At 40.2% G+C, this 18,288-nt stretch overlaps 1 non-coding gene across 1 annotated transcript; it reads left to right on the top strand.

The window, feature by feature from the left end:
* Window positions 1–17,086: 17,086 nt before the first annotated feature.
* LOC145071704 (small nucleolar RNA R71) lies at window positions 17,087–17,193 on the top strand. The gene has a single exon (XR_013690711.1). It is a non-coding gene; the product is annotated as a small nucleolar RNA R71 (small nucleolar RNA).
* Window positions 17,194–18,288: the final 1,095 nt, after the last annotated feature.

The following is an 18,288-nucleotide window of genomic DNA, read 5'->3' as shown; positions in this document are numbered from 1 at the left end:
TGCTCTATTGGAGATTGTTACAAGACAACTCCACATATATGAAGTCTAACATTCAAAGTACATTTCTTTGAACATCCTTCTTACATAAAAGTTTTTAATCTACATAGATTCTTAATATCCAACTCCCATCATGGAAACATTTCCATATTTGTCATATGACAACTCATTCGTAATAGAATCATATCTATTCATAATGATGTCAATATGGTCCATCTAATATTATACTTCCAACTGCCCACAAGTGACCAATCTTTTGCGAACTTTAGATCGTACTTGACAGTTGTTTAATTTACTTTAGTCATATCCGATTCTTGTCCTTTTCCCTCTTAACGCCCTAGGCATTTGGATTAGACAGAATGGTCGAATATTACAACATATGTAATCGATCTTATATGAAACATCCCAAAAATACGACCCAAAAATTTCATTTTTCATTATAACCAAAAACTATAATCTGAGTGTCATATCATAAAACCATACGTGATGTATCCCAAACATGATCAAGCACTGTGCGGAAAAACTGTCTCATATCTATGTCATATCAAAATCAAAGAAACTAAATCAACTCCCAGGATAAAACCTGAAGCTATGGTGTGTGCGATGCCATCATCCCGAGCTCTTCCCTCTGCTTGCGGAAGTACCTGAAACCAAAACTGAACTGTAAGCACGAAGCTTAGTGAGCTCCCCCAAACTACCACATACCATACAATACATATATAAAGCACATACTGGGCCTTGCCCACTGCATCAGACCGAAGTCTGGAACAAGCTGAATCGGACCGAAGTCCGGAACTGACTGGGACCTTGTCCCCTGCATCGGACCAGAGTCCGGAACTAACTGCATCGGACCGAAGTCCGGAACGGACTGCATCGGACCGGAGTCCGGAACTAACTGCATCGGACCGAAGTCCGGAACTAACTGCATCGGACCGAAGTCCGGAACTGACTGATCATGGCATAGCATAAAACATAACAACTATTATAAACACATAAATTGCATACTGCATCGGAACAGAGTCCGGAACACATAACACAAACATGCTTGTATCACAAAGACATCAAGCACTCTAACTACTGCATCAGACCAAAGTCCAGAGCTACTGATAATTAAACGGGCCAGCATTGTGGCCGTAGACCCGCTCCTACTGAAAGGAAACTCACCTCGCGAACTGGCTGCTGAGTGTATGGCTCTGGAAGCTAACTGCTGCTGCTCCGGTATTTCCCTGGCTACAAGTACATAAACACACTCAATCAAATACTAAACACTGTACTGGGTAAAATGACTCTTTTACCCTTGGTCAAAGTCAACTCTCGGACAAAGTCAACTCTCAGTTGACCTGACTCGCCGAGTTGGGCCGCCAACTCGCCGAGTCCCTATTCTCATTCCTCGACCCTACTCACTGCTACTCGTCGAGTATGGCATCGACTCGACGAGTACCCTCTCGATCCAAGAACTCAGACAATCTTCATCCGGCTCGCCGAGTCCTATGAACAACTCGACGAGTTGTTCTTGATCTTAAGAAGATTGCCTTGGACTCGCCGAGTTGTATGAACAACTCGCCGAGTCCCTCCATTACTGAGTCTACCCTCAAACTCGCTGAGTCCAATCCACTACTCACTGGTCCCACTCGACACCACGAAAAAGGAAGAAATCGGGGACTAGCGACTCGACTCGCCGAGTCGTTCTTCCGACTCGCCGAGTCACTGCCATGCAACTACTCTACACTCGATTCTGCTCGAATCCAAAACATGCAAATGATAGATCTGAGTCCAATAAGCTGATTTACCATGTAAAGTTTCCAACTTTACATGTACAAACACATGAACAAGGGAATAAAGGCTAAAAGATGCTTAAAAGGGGTAGATCTAGGGTTAGTATGCAAAATAGCTCCATAAAGGTAGTAGATCTGGGCTCTACAACTCCTAAATGAACAGATCTAAGGATATCTCGGCATAATAGAGCTTCCAAAACAACATAAGGCTTGAGAAAGGCATTAACAAGATCTAGAAAGGGTTTTAAAGCACAAAAGGGAAGGAAATCTGAAGAATACCTCAAAGAGCTCTTGCTTTCCCTTGAATCTCTGCTCTACAATCCTACTCCTTGCTCCTTTCTTCTTCTCCTTCTTCAAGCCTTCACAATTGCACACAAAATCACTTAGAATCACTCAAGAACGAATTAGGGTTTTCTCACAGCTTTTGAGGGTGAAGGAGGCGAGATTGGGGGCTATAAGGTGACTTAAATAGTGGGCAACCCGGGGATTTAGGGTTTCTCCCAGACGTACAGACTCGCCGAGTCCGGAATATGGACTCGCCGAGTCGCCAACTAACACGTGCTCGAAATCCCGTCCCTACTCGGCGAGTCAGGCTATGAACTCGCCGAGTCCCTTTAACAAAACTTCAAAATAAATACCAAGGAATCATCATACCGGAAACGGGTCGTTACATTATACCCGAAGCGTATGGCATACGATACATAAAGACATGATACTTTACCAGTCTCCTACTATAATATTGCTATATACATAATTCCCTTATGTTGAATCTTTTCAACATAACATTTATATATGTCCTTTGACAAAATTTGATTAAAATTTCTCGATCTAAGCTTTTAGATTTGAAAGGAAGTGTAAACTTCTCTCCCTTAATTATAGCAAAACAACTTTTCAACCTCTGCAACTTTGCAAATTGAAACTTTTTCTATAATTAATATTGCTAACTCACAACACTTAACATAATAGTCATGATCCCACTAACATGATAATTATATCCTTACCATCATAACACTTATGCTCCCACTAGCTTTGACATGTACTCAGAAATCAACTGGACTTCTAGAAATCAATACTTATTGACTTTCATTACCAAGGTTCATAAGTCTGACACGTAATGCTTCGATAAGACTTTATCTAAGCTTATACGCCTTTTATTAGAAAGCTCATATGTGTGTCTAAACTATTTCAGAACTTATATCAATAAGTCCCAAATGTTTAAACCTTTTTCCATTTCTCAAATTTCGAACTATGAAGAGGGATGTCGTATCATAATTGAATTAGAGAATGCAATTTACACTTGCAATCTCCTTAAAATCTTCTTAGTGAAAGTGTTTCCTCACAATCATTTTCATGAAGTAGAGAGAAACCTTACCACTTAGATTTTATGGTGTATGCATTCCTATCCATGTGAATTTGTCATAACCATTATCACAAGACAATGTTTGTGACAAATCCAAACTCATATGGACTGAACTTGTTTAATTTTTATATCTTGTCATCTGGCAGCACAAGGGCCTACCATGTCTTCCAAGTAGTCAAGCAGCTCACCCATACATATCAATAAACTTTCACCAATCAAGGTGCTTTAACTTATGTAATCAATTGAGAACTCTTAGGACTCACATGCATAGTTAACTTAACTGGAATGGCACAAAAAACAATGCCTACAAATCTTGAGGGCGAACACCACTGCCCCCAGCTTTAGATTGTGAGTGGGGTAATTCGCCTCATGATGCTTCAACTTCATTGCGGCGTAAGCTATCACGTGCCCCATCTGCATCAGTACCCCACCTAACCCTGAAATCGATGCATCACAGTACACCACCAAACCGTCCAACCCCTCGGGTTGTACTAGGATCGGAGCCTAGCAAAACCTTCGTCTCAGGGTCTCAAAAGTCGTCTGCTGATCCATGCCCCACCGAAAGGTCACATTCTTCATGGTCAAACGGGTCAATGGTACAACAATCTTGGAGAAATCCTGGATAAACCTCCGATAATAGCCCGCTAAACCCAAGAAGCTACGAATCTCTGATGCGTTCTTCGGTACTTCCCATCGCATCACAGCCTCAACCTTGGCTGGATCAACCAAAATGCCCTCCTGATTGATGATATGCCCTAAAAACTGTACCTCCCGCAGCCAGAAATCGCACTTGGAGAACTTTGCATAAAGCTTCTCCGCCCTCAGGGTCTCCAGTACCTCCCTCAAATGCTGCTCATACTGCTCCCTGGTCTTAGAATAAACCAGGATATCATCAATAAACACCCTGTTCATGAGATCCATAAACGTTGCTGGGGAATTGGTAAGCCCAAACGGCATCACCACAAACTCATAATGCCCATACCGAGTCCTGAAAGACGTCTTCGATATATCCTCATCCCGAATCCTCATCTGATGGTATCATGACCGAAGATCAATCTTGGAAAACCAACACGCACCCTGCAGCTAATCAAACAAATCATCGATCATTGGCAATGGATAACGACTCTTCATTGTTAGTTTGTTCAGCTCCCTATAATTGATGCACATCTCCTTCCTTTTTCACAAAAAGGATTGGTGCTCCCCACGAGGAACTGCACGGACGTATGAACCCTCGGTCTAGCAGCTCCTGAAGCTGCAAAGATAACTCCTGCATCTCAGGCGGTGTCAACTGATATGGGGCCTTTGCTATCGGGGCAGCACCCGACACCAAATCGATACGAAACTCCATCTACCTCTCTAGAGGCACTCTTGGTAACTCTTCGAGGAACACATCCCGAAAGTCTTGCACATCTGACACACTGACCACATCTATTGTGGTCTATACCCTCGTATCCGAGATATAAGCCAGAAATCATGTACAAATGTGCTGCAAAAAAACTCCTAGCCCTCGCTGCCAAACAGAGAGTTGGCCCCCTGCGAGGCCCTTTCACCATGGATAACCAGTTCTCCCCCACTTAGGGTTCGAACCCTAATCAACTGGCGCTCCCAATCAATCATGGCCCCATTGGCCCCCAACCAGTCCATCCCTATAATCACCTTAAGCCCTCGTTGCGGTATCAGAACTAGATCCACGCGAAACCTCTCACCCAACACATTCAGGACACAATCCAGATACACCCTCACAGCACTCACAGTGCGGTCGTCTGCAATCTCCAGCTCGAGCGGGGAATCAAAAGTTATCGGTGCGCCCTGGAACTTCTTGCTAAGCTCAAGCGACACAAACAATCGGGTAGCACCCGAATCAAACAAAACATGAACAGACATACCATTGACCAAAAAGGTCCCTATACAAGCATATAGTACACATAAGTCATAAAATTAATAAGAACATAGAATAATAGACACGTACCAGCCACAACGTCTAGCGCTACCCGAGCCTCCTCGGTAGTCAGCTGAAATGCACGACTCTTCACCGTCGGGGCATCCGCCTTAGCAGGGCGGCCATCGGTGATCCTCAGAGTGGAGGGTGTAGGCACTGCCACTGCTCCTCCCCCTCCCTGCAACCTCGGACAGTCGGCCTTTTATGGCCAATCTGGTTACAGTGGAAACATATCAAGCTCTTCTTGGGGAAATCCCTGCTCAAGTGGCCCTGCTGACCACAAGAGTAACAACCTGGTATCTTGGCTGTCCGACAAGCCCCACTATGAAATCTACCACACTTGGCACATCGGCCCCAACCCTGCTGGACCCTGCTGGAAGTGTCTGAAGTCTTCGAATTCTTAGCCTGACCCACTGCTACATGTGCCTGCTCCGGCTTCCGCTTGGTGTGGAAGTCTAACTCCATCTCCCGTTCACGGGTCTTCTCAACCATCTCGTTCAAGGTCTTGCACCTTGTGAAGCTCACAAACTCCCAGATATCATCCCTTAGCATGAAATGATACCTCGTCATCATCATGTCCTTGTCGGTAGTATATTGCGGGATCAACAAAGCTCGCTCTCGAAACTTGGCGGTTGTCACAACTAGCATTTTTAGCTAGGAAATGATGTGTTCGTGTGAAAATCAACTCTTGTATAACTTGTAATCTAAGTTGCTATCATGTACTGTGCTCATTCAAAATCAACTATTCGAACCAAAATTTCCTGAGTGAAGTTCAAAACCTAATTCAATGCATCTCATATACTTAACTATGGGTTTGAAACGTTAATATCTGAGTTCAAACTCAGAATGGACCAGGATCCTCTTATTGGGCCTAATGGGCCAGTAAACTCTCAATTTGGTTATTTTGGGTTAAGGAACCCTATTTGGGCCTTAAATAGACCCTTATTCATTAAATAGTTACATGTGGGGCCATAAGACTTCTCATGGGCCTTATTGGGCCTAAAATGTCTCACTATGTCATCATGGGCCTCAATGGGCTATAAATGGTTTCTTGAACCCTAATGGGCCATAAACCCCTTTTACCTTATCAATATTGGGCTATAAACCCTCACATGGGCCCAATGAGCCAAAAAGTTTCAATTTAGGCCTCATGATTTCAAAAATAAGCAAACAAGGCCCAAACCCTTTCCCTTCTCTTTTCCTTCCCCCTCGTTCTCGGTTTTGATATAAAAAAAGGGGACAAGTCCATGGATATAACAACTTGACACCTCATGTTTGTCTAGTGGATCCCCATGCATTACATAACAAATATTTAGGCATTCTCATACTCCCATGCAACCATCTTGTCACAACTTTTCTCTTCTCTCCCTCTTATCTATCTCTCGACCAAGGTTCTTCCCACCACCACCTTCATTTTCATTTCTAGTTACAACATTCCTCGCCGTTTCCAAAAAAAGTTACTACATTCCTCCAAGAACTCCAAGCAAAAATCCATCCATTTCTTCCAAATTTTGTGAGTTTGAGTGTATAAGAGAAGATCTCTCCAAGCTTCATACTTAGGTAAGATCATGTAAACTCAAAGTGTTTTATTTCATTTTATGGTAGATCCATCCTCATGAACACATGTTTTCATGATCATGCTCTTAAGACTTCCTAGAATTCAAAGATCTCTTCAAAGAAGTGAGCTAGGCCAAAAAATCTTCCAAATTTCCTTCCAAACCCAAAATCTCCAAATCAAAGTGAGTTCATACACACTATTTTTGGTTTTTACTATGTTTTCGGGAGAATACAAGTTGTTTTGTGTAGATCTATGTATGTATGCATGATTTTGTGTGTTTGTTTATGATATATGTGTGATTATGTGTTATAAACTCTATGAACTTGAAAATATGTTAAAATATGAGGATAATTGTAGAACACAACACTTAATACAACTTATTAAGCAAAGAAAGGTATTAAACATTTCAAAGTTGTTTAATACTAATAAAATTGCATAAGAGGGCCAAAAAATGACAAAATAAACAAAAAATGAGGTCATTATATGTGTGATGTGTGTAAAATGCACTGGTTTTATTCCTACTCTAAAAATATAGATTTAGCACACAAGGCAGTGAACCTGTCTTTTAGTGGTATAGTTGAATAAGTAGGGTGTCGAACTCAGGGAACGGAAATTAAACTAATAACTAATTTTAACTAAACAAGCAATAAAGGTAAAGGGTTTTCTCTAGTTTTACAAGACTAGAAACTTAAACACACCACCTAATACGTAATTAACTAATCAACTAAAGCAAGTAAAAATTCACCAAATTTAATAAAAGGGTTTCTGTTTAGGTCCAACCAATTCACTCCTATGGTTAATTTTATGATAAAGTAATAAATTAATTGTTATTGGTTACCAACTATAGTGATTAGATTCGCATTCGCTATTACCAACCCTTAGAAAATTAATCAATTCAAGCAGTGATCAAGTGTTTAAACTAATTAATTCCCTAGTTCAATTATTTGGATTAAATAAGACTTGTAATTGGTTAATCGAATTAGTAATTCAACTAACCTCTTGTTTGTTGGTTTCTCAAACAAGCTCACACATTAATTTACCCATTCTCTAATTAATCCTAGTTTCATATTCACTAATCCTAGGCATATAATAAAGTGTTCACATAAATCATATGAGGTTAACAATTAAGAGATGTTCATGCAGCCTAATTGTCTTCCAACAAACAGAAAATAGTTATGGTTAATGCATAAGGGTCTTTAACAAACTTAATTTAATAAAATCACCAATAATCAATCAATCAAAGTATGAATCAAACCATAGGAGTAATTTGGTCTTTCCTAAACAGAAACTACGAAAATTCAGCTCATGATTACAGTATAAGAGAAGCTAAAAACGAATTTAGTTGATCTATACATGATTCACTTCTAAGAATAAGTGGAAAATTTAACCTAATTCGCCTTGAGTCTTCTACAGATAAAAGATTAGGGTTCTTCAGGTCTCCAAGGGTTTCCTTAGTCGCAAGTTATTCTCTAGAGAAGCTAAAAAACTCTCTAATTCAGAATTAGATCTCCTATTTATAATTATCTCAAAACATGGGCAACTCGGCGAGTAGGTATCCAACTCGCCGAGTTCCTTTGAGAAATACGTGTACGGCAAGGATTCTGGACATTACTTCACGAACATTCATTGGCACTCGCCGAGTAGCTTCTGGACTCGCCTAGTAGCTCTAGGTTTGTTCTTCTTTCTTCATTCTCCAGCTTCTGATTGCTTCTCCTTCTTCCTTTTTGCTTCCAAGCATGTCTTCTGGACTGAAAATATAATTTAGACATTATTAAGTACCTTTTTTCCATATTATGAAAATAATTAGCTAATAATTGATAAAAATCTATACTAAACACATGGCTAAATATGCACATATCAAAATACCCCACACTTGACTTTTGCTTGCCCCCAAGCAAAACCGAATTTTAGCACACTAGAATCACATAAGACAATTCCAATTGAACCCAACCATTATGCCAAGACCGCAACGCATGCATTTGTGTCTAAAATTTTTTAAAGACCCCCCAATACTCTAAATACTCACAATCCTCACAAACATTAGCCCACTTATTCGAACAATGCTCATTTTATGCATCCTTCCGAATCCATCCGCAAAAAACTTCCTAACCTCAAGGTATTTTTGGTTGAGCAACCCAAGCATACATAATCTAGAAAATTACAATTTATGATACCACTATAGAGCTCTTTGGAATTCTTCACTTCCTTGACAATTTGATCTTTGATTTTTGGGTATCTTCAATTTTTGACTTTCTTCTGAATTTTTAATCTTTGATCTTCATACTTTGACTTTGATGCTCCAAAAAATCTTCAAACTTTTTCTTGTAATTCTCTCTTTTTTTACATATACCTCACTTTTTATCACTCAAAAACCTACATGCTTAAGCAGGGGCGTTCAACTTCAACCTTTATTGGTTAAAAATAAAATTTTCCTGGATACATTTCTGGTACACGATGCTAAACATATTGCGTCCTTCAAACTAAGCAAGGTCGTGTTTTTGTCCCATGATTTCACTAGAATAAGGAGGCCACAAATACACTAGAACGTATATAGGCTCAACTAAACATTTGGGTCTTCATGCAATCATCAACATAATTCTAACATGGAATCCTAATTACTTTTACCATAGGTTTCTAAGTTAAGTCCTAAGCAATTTTTTTATGCAAGATTTTTGAAAAAATTAAGCCTAAAGTAGGATTCTAAGTTGAATAAAATGTAACCAACCCCCTACCCCACACTTAATTTATGCAATGTCCCCATTGCATGTTATGCATGAAAAGGAAAAATATAAAATATAGCGGGAATTAGAACAAACTCCCCTAGGATAGTAGTCGCGAGGTTGATATTCTTCATGTAAAGCTCTAACTTCAAATGTCTTTAGACATGGAAACAGCTCATCCATGCCTTGGGTATCATGTCGCGTGTGGTAAACATCTAAATAGCTCCAATTGTTTAGGACAAAGCTCTCAGAAATCTTCCAGGAATGAATCTTCACGAAAATATGGATAAAAGCTGCAGTGAATGTGCCCAAAACAGATCTTGAGAGTGAAACATTAAGGGACTCGGTGAATCAAACGTGAACTCGGTGAGTAAACCGGCCCCCAGCAGAAAGTCGTGGAATTACACATAAACTCGGCGAGTACCGTAGGTGCACTCGGCGAGTAGGTCGCTAAGTCGAAAATAAATTTTTCTGTTGTTTATCCTTGGCTGAGGTGCTGAAACAGGACACTTCAGTGACTCTTCTTTTATTTTCTTCAGTAATAACGTATTTTGTCACTCTTATTCCTAACAGAGTCAACCTTAAATGTAACATTTCACATTCTCATCTAAACCAACCCTCACTTTAGCCTTGACCAATGAGACTCCTAAATGCATCCTAATCTTCAAACCTGAAAAACAAACAACCACAAGTGAAAGAAAACAAACAAGATCCTAATTAATATTTGGGTACATCAAAGTTCAAACATCAAACAAAACAAAAGAAAATAAAAACATCCAAATAAAAGCAAATTTCAAGCTTCTTCTTCCATGTCCTCTCCTCCTGCTCCACTTCCACTCGCTTGGTTGCTCCTCCTTTGCATACGCTCCTCCCAACTCATTATGTATGGATATCTGGGCCCGGGCCTTGGAGCAATGTTCATTTGTTGAAAGAGATAGGTGAATGACTCATTATTATAGTTAACACCTTGGCCAATATCATCCAAATACCTTCTATACTCCACATTATTCCATCCCTCATTCTTGTCTTCCACCGGGATAACCGGTGGGTCTTCTCGGGCCCATTCCCTCCTATGCCTAACTCTTCTTCCTAGCTCCTTGGGAACAATCACCTCATCTTCAAGTGGGATTGCAAATGAATCCCCAAACTTTTCCACAGTCCTCTCCCTCCGGAATAATGTAATGCTAAATAGAAGAGGAGAAATCATTGTTAATGCCCTCGCCTCTTGCATATCCAAAATCCCATACGATCTTGCTAGTCTTGTTACAAACATACCTCCATTAATTTGGGAGGTAATCTTTTCCTTCACTGCTCCTTCCGCAAGATATTTTGCCAAACAATAAGGAAAGTTGCAAAAAACTTCCGGGGTGATTATGCTCCACAAGTAGAAAATGTCGAGAGTAGGGACCTTGTCATCATCCTTCCTCATGTTGATGGTGCTAGCAATGAGGCGGTGGATGAGATGATGGATCGGAGAATGGATATGGCCTTCCTGAGCAAAAGAGGGAATATAAACCCGATTTGCAATACTATTCCACCAAGTAGAGGCAACGACTTCCTCAGAAGATCCTTATGACATTGCTCCAAAAGTGTTTCAAAGTCCTCCGACATAATGACGTTTTGATCATAAAGAACTACTCTCCAAGCAAGTTCTGCTATGCTGCACTGGCGCAGCTCCCCTCCAAGGCAAAAAGTGATAACATTTGGGTTATAGTATTCACTACCACCCCGGAATGAGATAGTAGCAAAGAATTCCCAACACAGTTCTGTAAATACGAGTTCTTGTATTTTGAAAAGCTACAATCACCCATCACAGATTATCGTGGTTCCTCTCACTTCAAAAGATTTCACCAAATAGGGTGTTAACTCCTCTTCCAACCCATTTTGACTTAGCCAATCCCAATTAATTGCATTGGGGAGGTAAATCTCTTTCTGTTTCAGCGTCTCCATTTTGTTTTTCGCCCGAGCTTGCAAAGACCTTAAAGTAATTTGTGGGAAGGCAAGCCATGGAATGTCTCCATAACCTTCTCCTCTAGAGCTCTGGCCTCTTCTGGACATGATTTCTGCAGAACAACATCAAGAAAACAACAACAAACAAAACCCATAAAATTAAAATTAACCATAACAGATCCAACATGACATGAACTCGTCGAGTTCATGAACTACTCGGCGAGTAGTATGAACTGCGAGTGCAGTTCCCCTCTCGGTCCAGATTGGGTCAACAAAACACAGATATTTGCACAGGGGTTTGCTGTTCTAAGTCCTTTAAGCATAAATTCGCAAGAAATTTTGTCCATATCCTCCTAATTTATCCTAAAATCAAAACCCTAGAATTGGAGTAATCCCCCAAATCCGGATTTTAGCAAAATAAGCACTAAAAACTGTTAAAGTTGTGACCTTTAGCAAGAATCTGAAGAAAAAATCCTACCTTTGGCTTTGTAGATGAAGATTCAGCAAGAAATCAAAGAAGTTGCTTGAGAGAAAACACAGTGCTCGGCGAGTATGCTTGGGAGGCGACTGGTGAAAATGATTAGGGTAAAAGAAACCCTTATTTACAGATTGTAAAAATTCAAGTAAAAACGTGGACTCATCGAGTAGGAACACCTGGTCGCCAAGTAGATACACGAGTCTGCGATTTTTCATGGTTTTCAGAAAATACTCGCCGAGTAGTTTATGATCTCGGCGAGTTCATCATTCAGTTTGAAAAAAAAAACTCGATTTTTTAAAGCCACCACCTCACACTTTGAGCATTGCTTGCCCTCAAGCAATCATTTTAAGCATAATTTCAGAAGAAGATTGAAAAAAACAGATCCTAAAAGTGAAAAACAAAAATAAAAATAAAGGGAAAAGAAATGCAAACTCTAAACTCGGGTTGCCTCCCGGAAGCGCTTCTTTTTAAGGAGTCGTTAGTTGGACTCCTTCCCTCTCTACGTTTCTGCCATGCCTTCCAGTAGTAGCCCTTCTTCAAGTTCTTCATTCCTCATGATTCCTTCTTCATATTTTTTCACCCTATGTCCATTAACTTTGAAAGGAGTGTCATCTCTTGATAATAACTCGATAGCTCCATGTGGAAAAACTTTCTTCACTATAAATGGACCATCCCATCGTGACTTTAGCTTGTCCGAAAAGAGTTTGAGCCTTGAATTAAAAAGTAACACTTTTTGCCCTTCGTGAAAGTCCTTATTACCCTTGATTCTTTTGTCATGCCAATTGTTGGTTTTTTCTTTGTAAATCAAGGAGCTAGTGTAAGCCTCATTCCTAAGTTCTTCAAGAGCATTCATTTGCATCAACCAGTTGGTTTTAAGTTCAGCTACATCAAAATTGCACATTTTTAAAGCCCAAAAAGCTTTATGCTCAATTTCTACCAGTAAATGACATTGCTTCCCATAAACTAGCCTATATAGTGTAGTACCAATAGGTGTTTTGAAAGCTATTCGGAAGGCCCAAAGTGCATCATATAACCTATCCGACCATTCCTTTCGATTGCTACCCACCGATCTCTCCAAAATTCATTTTAATGCTCTATTCGTCACTTCAGTTTGCCCACTAGTTTGTGGATGGTAAGATGTAGAGAATTTATGGGTTACCCCATATTTTCTTAACACTTTTTCTAATTGATCATTGGCAAAGTGAGTGCCCCGGTCACTAATAAGAGCTTTAGGAACTCCAAATCTTGAGAATAACTTTTTTAGAAAGCGCACCACCACTCGAGCATCATTAGTTGGTAAAGCTTGTGCCTCCGCCCATTTGGATACATAATCAACCGCCACCAAAATATATTTGTTCCCTTTTGATATTGGAAACGGTCCCATGAAATCGATCCCCCACACATCAAACACTTCACACACTTGAATACTATGTTGGGGCATCTCGTTTCGGGATGATATGTTTCCCGCTCTTTGGCATGCATCACACCCTTTGACATATTGGGTAGCATCTTTAAAAATTGTGGGCCAATAAAACCCAATATCAAATATCTTCTTAGCCGTGTAATGTGCTCCATGATGTCCATCGGTGGGCCCGCTATGGCAATGCTCCAAAATTTCTCGGCTTTCATTCCCAAATACACATCTCCTTATGATCCCATGTGCCGCTTCGGAAAAGATATGGCTCGTCCCAAAAGTAGTATTTTATTTCTGAAAAGAATTTTTTTCTTTTGTTGGTGGGTAAAATCTTTTGGGGTATACTTGGTAGCTAAGTAATTAGCTATATCTGCAAACCATGGCTCCTCCCCCATGGTCACTAAAATATACTCGTCCGGAAAGTCATCTCCAATTTTATCTTCTTCCAATGCTTCCAAATGCGGGTTTTCTAGTCTTGATAAGTGGTCGGCAGCTACATTCTCCATTCCCTTTTTATCGCGTATTTCAATATCAAATTCTTGTAAAAGTAGGACCCATCGTATCAATCGGGGATTTGCATCTTGTTTAGTAAAGAGATACTTAAGGGCATAATGATCGGTAAAAACTATGGTTTTTCACAAAACCAAATATGAGCGAAATTTATCAAAGGCAAAGACCATTGTGAGTAGCTCCTTTTCTATAGTAGTGTAGTTCTCTTGTGTTGGGTTCAAGGTCTTACTTGCATAGTAGATAGGCTGAAAATGCTTGTCAATTCTTTGCCCCAGAATAGCTCCAACAGCAAAGTCACTAGCATCGCACATGAGTTCGAAAGAAAGATTCCAATTTGGTGCTATCATAATAGGAGTAGTAATTAATCTTTCCTTTAGTAGATAAAATGCTTCGTGACATTCTTTAGAAAAGTTGAATGGTGCATCCTTCAAAAGTAGTTGAGTCAAGGGCCTTGTAATCTTCAAAAAAAATCTTTAATAAAGCGCCTATAAAACCCTGCATGGCCTAGAAAACTTCTTACCCCCTTGAAATTTGTTGGAGGTGGTAGTTTGGCTATAGTGTCCACCTTTGCTCTATCCACCTCTATCCCCATTCTCGATACCTTGTGTCCTAGCACAATTCCTTCCTTTACCATAAAATGACACTTCTCCCAATTAAGGACAAGTTTGGTCTTCTCGCATCTTGCTAGCATTAAATCCAAGTTGGACAAACAATCTTCAAAGGAGGACCCGAAAACTAAGAAGTCATCCATGAAAACCTCCATAAATTTCTCTATCATGTCATGGAAGATGGCCATCATGCACCTTTGGAAATTAGTTGGTGCATTTCATAACCCAAAGGGCATGCGTCTATATGCGAATGTTCCACTTGGGCATGTAAAAGTGGTCTTCTCTTGATCTTGTGGGTCAATTGGGATTTGAAAATAACCTAAAAAAACATCGAGAAAACAATAATAAAGATGCTCGGACAGCCTCTCGAGCATTTGATCAACAAATGGTAACGGAAAATGGTCCTTGCATGTGGCATCATTTAGTTTTCGATAGTCGATGCAAACACGCCACCCGGTAACCGTTCTTGTTGGAATTAATTCGTTATTTTCGTTTGCCACTACCGTCATTCCTCCTTTCTTTGGTACAACTTGCACCGGGCTCACCCATGGGCTATCGAAAATCGAATAAATAATCCCGGCATCTAGTAATTTCACCACCACCTTTTTCACAACTTCTTGCATGTTCGGGTTTAGTCTTCTTTGGCGTTGAACTACAGGTTTAGCCCCCTCTTCTAAGTTAATTTTATGAGAACAATAGGCTGGACTAATTCCTTTGATGTCGGTAATCTTCCATGCTATAGCATCTTGCCACTTCTTTAGTACATCCACAAGACTTTCTTTTTCATGTTTGGCCAAATCAACAACTATAATTACAGGTTTTTGTTGGCCTTCTTTAAGAAACGCATACTCCAAGTGATCTGGAAGTGATTTCAGCTCAATTTTCGTGTTCTGAATGGTGAACACGTCAGTCTAGTAGAGGGACTCGTCGAGTCCTGGGCAGAATTCGCGATAACTCTGGGTTCTTCAAATGGGCTCGGCGAGTAGATCGGGGCTACTCGGTGAGTAGGATGCTCAATGGTTTTTATTAATTCATTATAATCAGCTTCTTCCAGCAGTCTCTCTATTTCCAGTAGGTCTCTTTCAACATCAAGTTCTTCATCAAAGGTGATGGTGGACTTGTTTGGTTCTTCATTATGCCATTCCTCCATTAATTCATCCAACATATCAATCGAAAATGTCGTGTCATCACTATTCCTTGCATGCTTCATGGCTTGATCAACCCCGAAAGTGACTGATTGATCTCCCACCTGTAGAGTAAGTTTTGAATCTTGCATGTCAACTATAGCGCTTGCGGTGTTAAGGAAAGGTCTTCCAAGGATGATCGGGACTTGAGGATCCGCTTCCATGTCTAAAATTATAAAGTCCGCGGGGAACACGAACTTATCAACCTTCACCAACAGATCTTCGCATATTCCTCTTGGGAATGTAACTGTTTTATTTGCTAAGTGGATTGCCATTCGAATTGGCCTTCGCTCCGGGAGATCTAATTTCTTGAAAAACGAATATGGCATGAGATTTAAACTTGCTCCCGAATCATCCAAAGCATGAATGGTGGCCAAATTCCCAAATTGGCAAGGCAATGTTAAGCTTCCCGAGTCCCCTTTCTTCTTCGGTAATTTTTCAACATGGCAGCTGAGCAATTCTCATTAAGAACCACTTCCTTCACTTCTTCCATCTTCCTTCTATTGGTTAGAAGCTCCTTGAGGAATTTGGCGTATTTCAGCATTTGTGCAACTGCTTCGATGAATGGTATATTAATTTGAAGAGCCTTTATGTGGTCTAGAAACTTCCGGTAGTCTTCTTCATTCTTTTCTTGCCTAGCTCGAGTTGGATATGGCAATGGAGGCTGATATGGCTTCGCAGGAGGCTGACTTTTCTGATCAGGTATCGGACTCGGTGAGTAGGGTCTGGGTTCAACTGATTTTGATTTTGGCTCTGTTTTTCTGCATCCTCCTTTTGTAACTTCTTGGGATCTTCATTCTGAATAGGGGCCAAAGGGGTAATTATCTTCCCACTTCTAGTTGTCACAATATTTATATGTGCGTCTCGTGGGTTGTTTTCGGTTTTACTAGGAAGTTCTCCCAGTGATCTTTGATTAATTTGTTGGGCAAGTTGCCCCAGCTGCGTCTCAGTGTTGTGGATAGATGCTTGTTGATTTCTAAGTATTGTTCTCGTCTCTTGTATTGCAGCATCATGGTAATTGTGTTTGTGTCTCTTTTCTGAAGCAGCTACAAATTTAGTAAAAATTTCCTCCAAACTTGGTTTTCTTTCTTGCGCCGACTCCTCCTTTTGGTAAAAACCTCTTCCTTTTTGTTTATACTTCTCCTCCTTAGCCTTCTTGTACTCATCATAAGTAAGCCATTCTTTTTTGGGTTTTCGCCAATCATCATCATATTTGTCACCACTTGAATAACACACTTGCACCTTCTAATTCCCGTTCTCATCCAAGTCACAATCTCTAGTAAGATGAGGTCCATTGCAATTCTCACAACCCACCCAATAGCATGTATTGTTTGATCCATTTTATCCATCCGCCTATCCATGTTTTTTAACATAGCCATAACTGCTCACAAATCTTCTGAAGTTGCATAAGCTAATCCCCTCGTCACATCATTCCTTGGATTGTGGTATTCTCTAGAATACTTAGAGAATTCTTCAATTAGTTGCTTTATCACCGGGGGTGCTTTCTTTGTGAGTGGACCTTGCGAGTCAAGTAATTGCCTTGTTGTAACATTCACTCCATCATAGAAAATGGAGACTTCTTTTTGACTATTAAGATCATGATCTGGGCAATTCCTTAGTAAACTTTTGTACCTCTCCCAAGCCTCATAAAGTGACTCTCCAGCTTGTTGTTCAAAGTTGGCAATGGCTTTCTTTAACTTAGATATCTTGGAGGGTGGTCAAAATTGATCAATAAACTCTTATTTCATCTTGGACCATGTAGTGATGGATCCGGGGGGAAGTGACTTGAGCCAATCCTTTGCAACACCCTTCAATGTAACCGGGAGCATGCGAAGTAGCTGAGTTTCGCGAGGCATGTTTGGAACATTGAAATAATCAGCTACATCATTGACTTCATCCAAGTGTTTGTAAGCATCTTCGTGGTCTTTTCTGTAGAAGGGGGTCTCTTTTAGTTGAGCAAGTATGTGACCCTTAAGCTCAAAAGTGGCAGTTGCGGGAATTACGGGTTGCACAAGTCCCGAGCCGGTATCATCTCGTATCCTCTTCTTTCATTCACCCATGGGGACTTCATCGATGTTTTCCATGGTGTTGTCCAAGTCTCCTTCTTGATCGCTTTCCTCTTCCTATTCGGTTTCGTAGTCGTATTCGAATTCGGCTTCTTTTGAATTGTCTTCAATATCTTCTAGCTTACTTTCTTCGCTCTTTCTACTGCTGGTCTCTCCTGGTTTCTTGTTCTTCTTCTTCCCAAAAACCGTCTTCAAGCTAGTCAAAGGTGACTTCTTAGGTGTATTCGAGCTTTCAACGTCCTTGTCTTTGTTTTTACTCAACGCGGATTCTGGGTCTTCAAAAGGGGGAACCAGGGGAGTGATGGATCCTCTGGTCATGAAAATCCTGCAACAAAAACAAGAAAAAATGTGTAAAAAGAACAAAAAAATGAAACATAACGAAAATAAAAACTAAACTACCAATCAGCAGTGGACTCGCCGAGTAGGGTCGACTGCACTTGGCGAGTTCACTGTGTAATACTCTAAAATAGATAAAATGAAATAAAAACGACTAAAAACTAATAATTACCAAAACTTAACCTAATTACTAAATTACTAAAAAAATAACTTTGTGTAAGATAAACTCACATAAAGGATCGATAAAACTAGGAATTAGATTTAATTTTTGAACCGTTCCCCGGCAACAGCGCCAAAAACTTGATGTGTGTAAAATGCACTGGTTTTATTCCTACTCTAAAAATATAGATTTAGCACACAAATGCAGTGAACATGTCTTTTAGTGGTATAGTT

This window comes from Lactuca serriola, chromosome 8, assembly GCF_051521515.1.
Source record: "Lactuca serriola cultivar US96UC23 chromosome 8, Lser_US96UC23_V15, whole genome shotgun sequence".
Lineage (NCBI taxonomy): Eukaryota > Viridiplantae > Streptophyta > Magnoliopsida > Asterales > Asteraceae > Lactuca > Lactuca serriola.
This window is presented reverse-complemented; position numbering and strand designations above follow the sequence as displayed.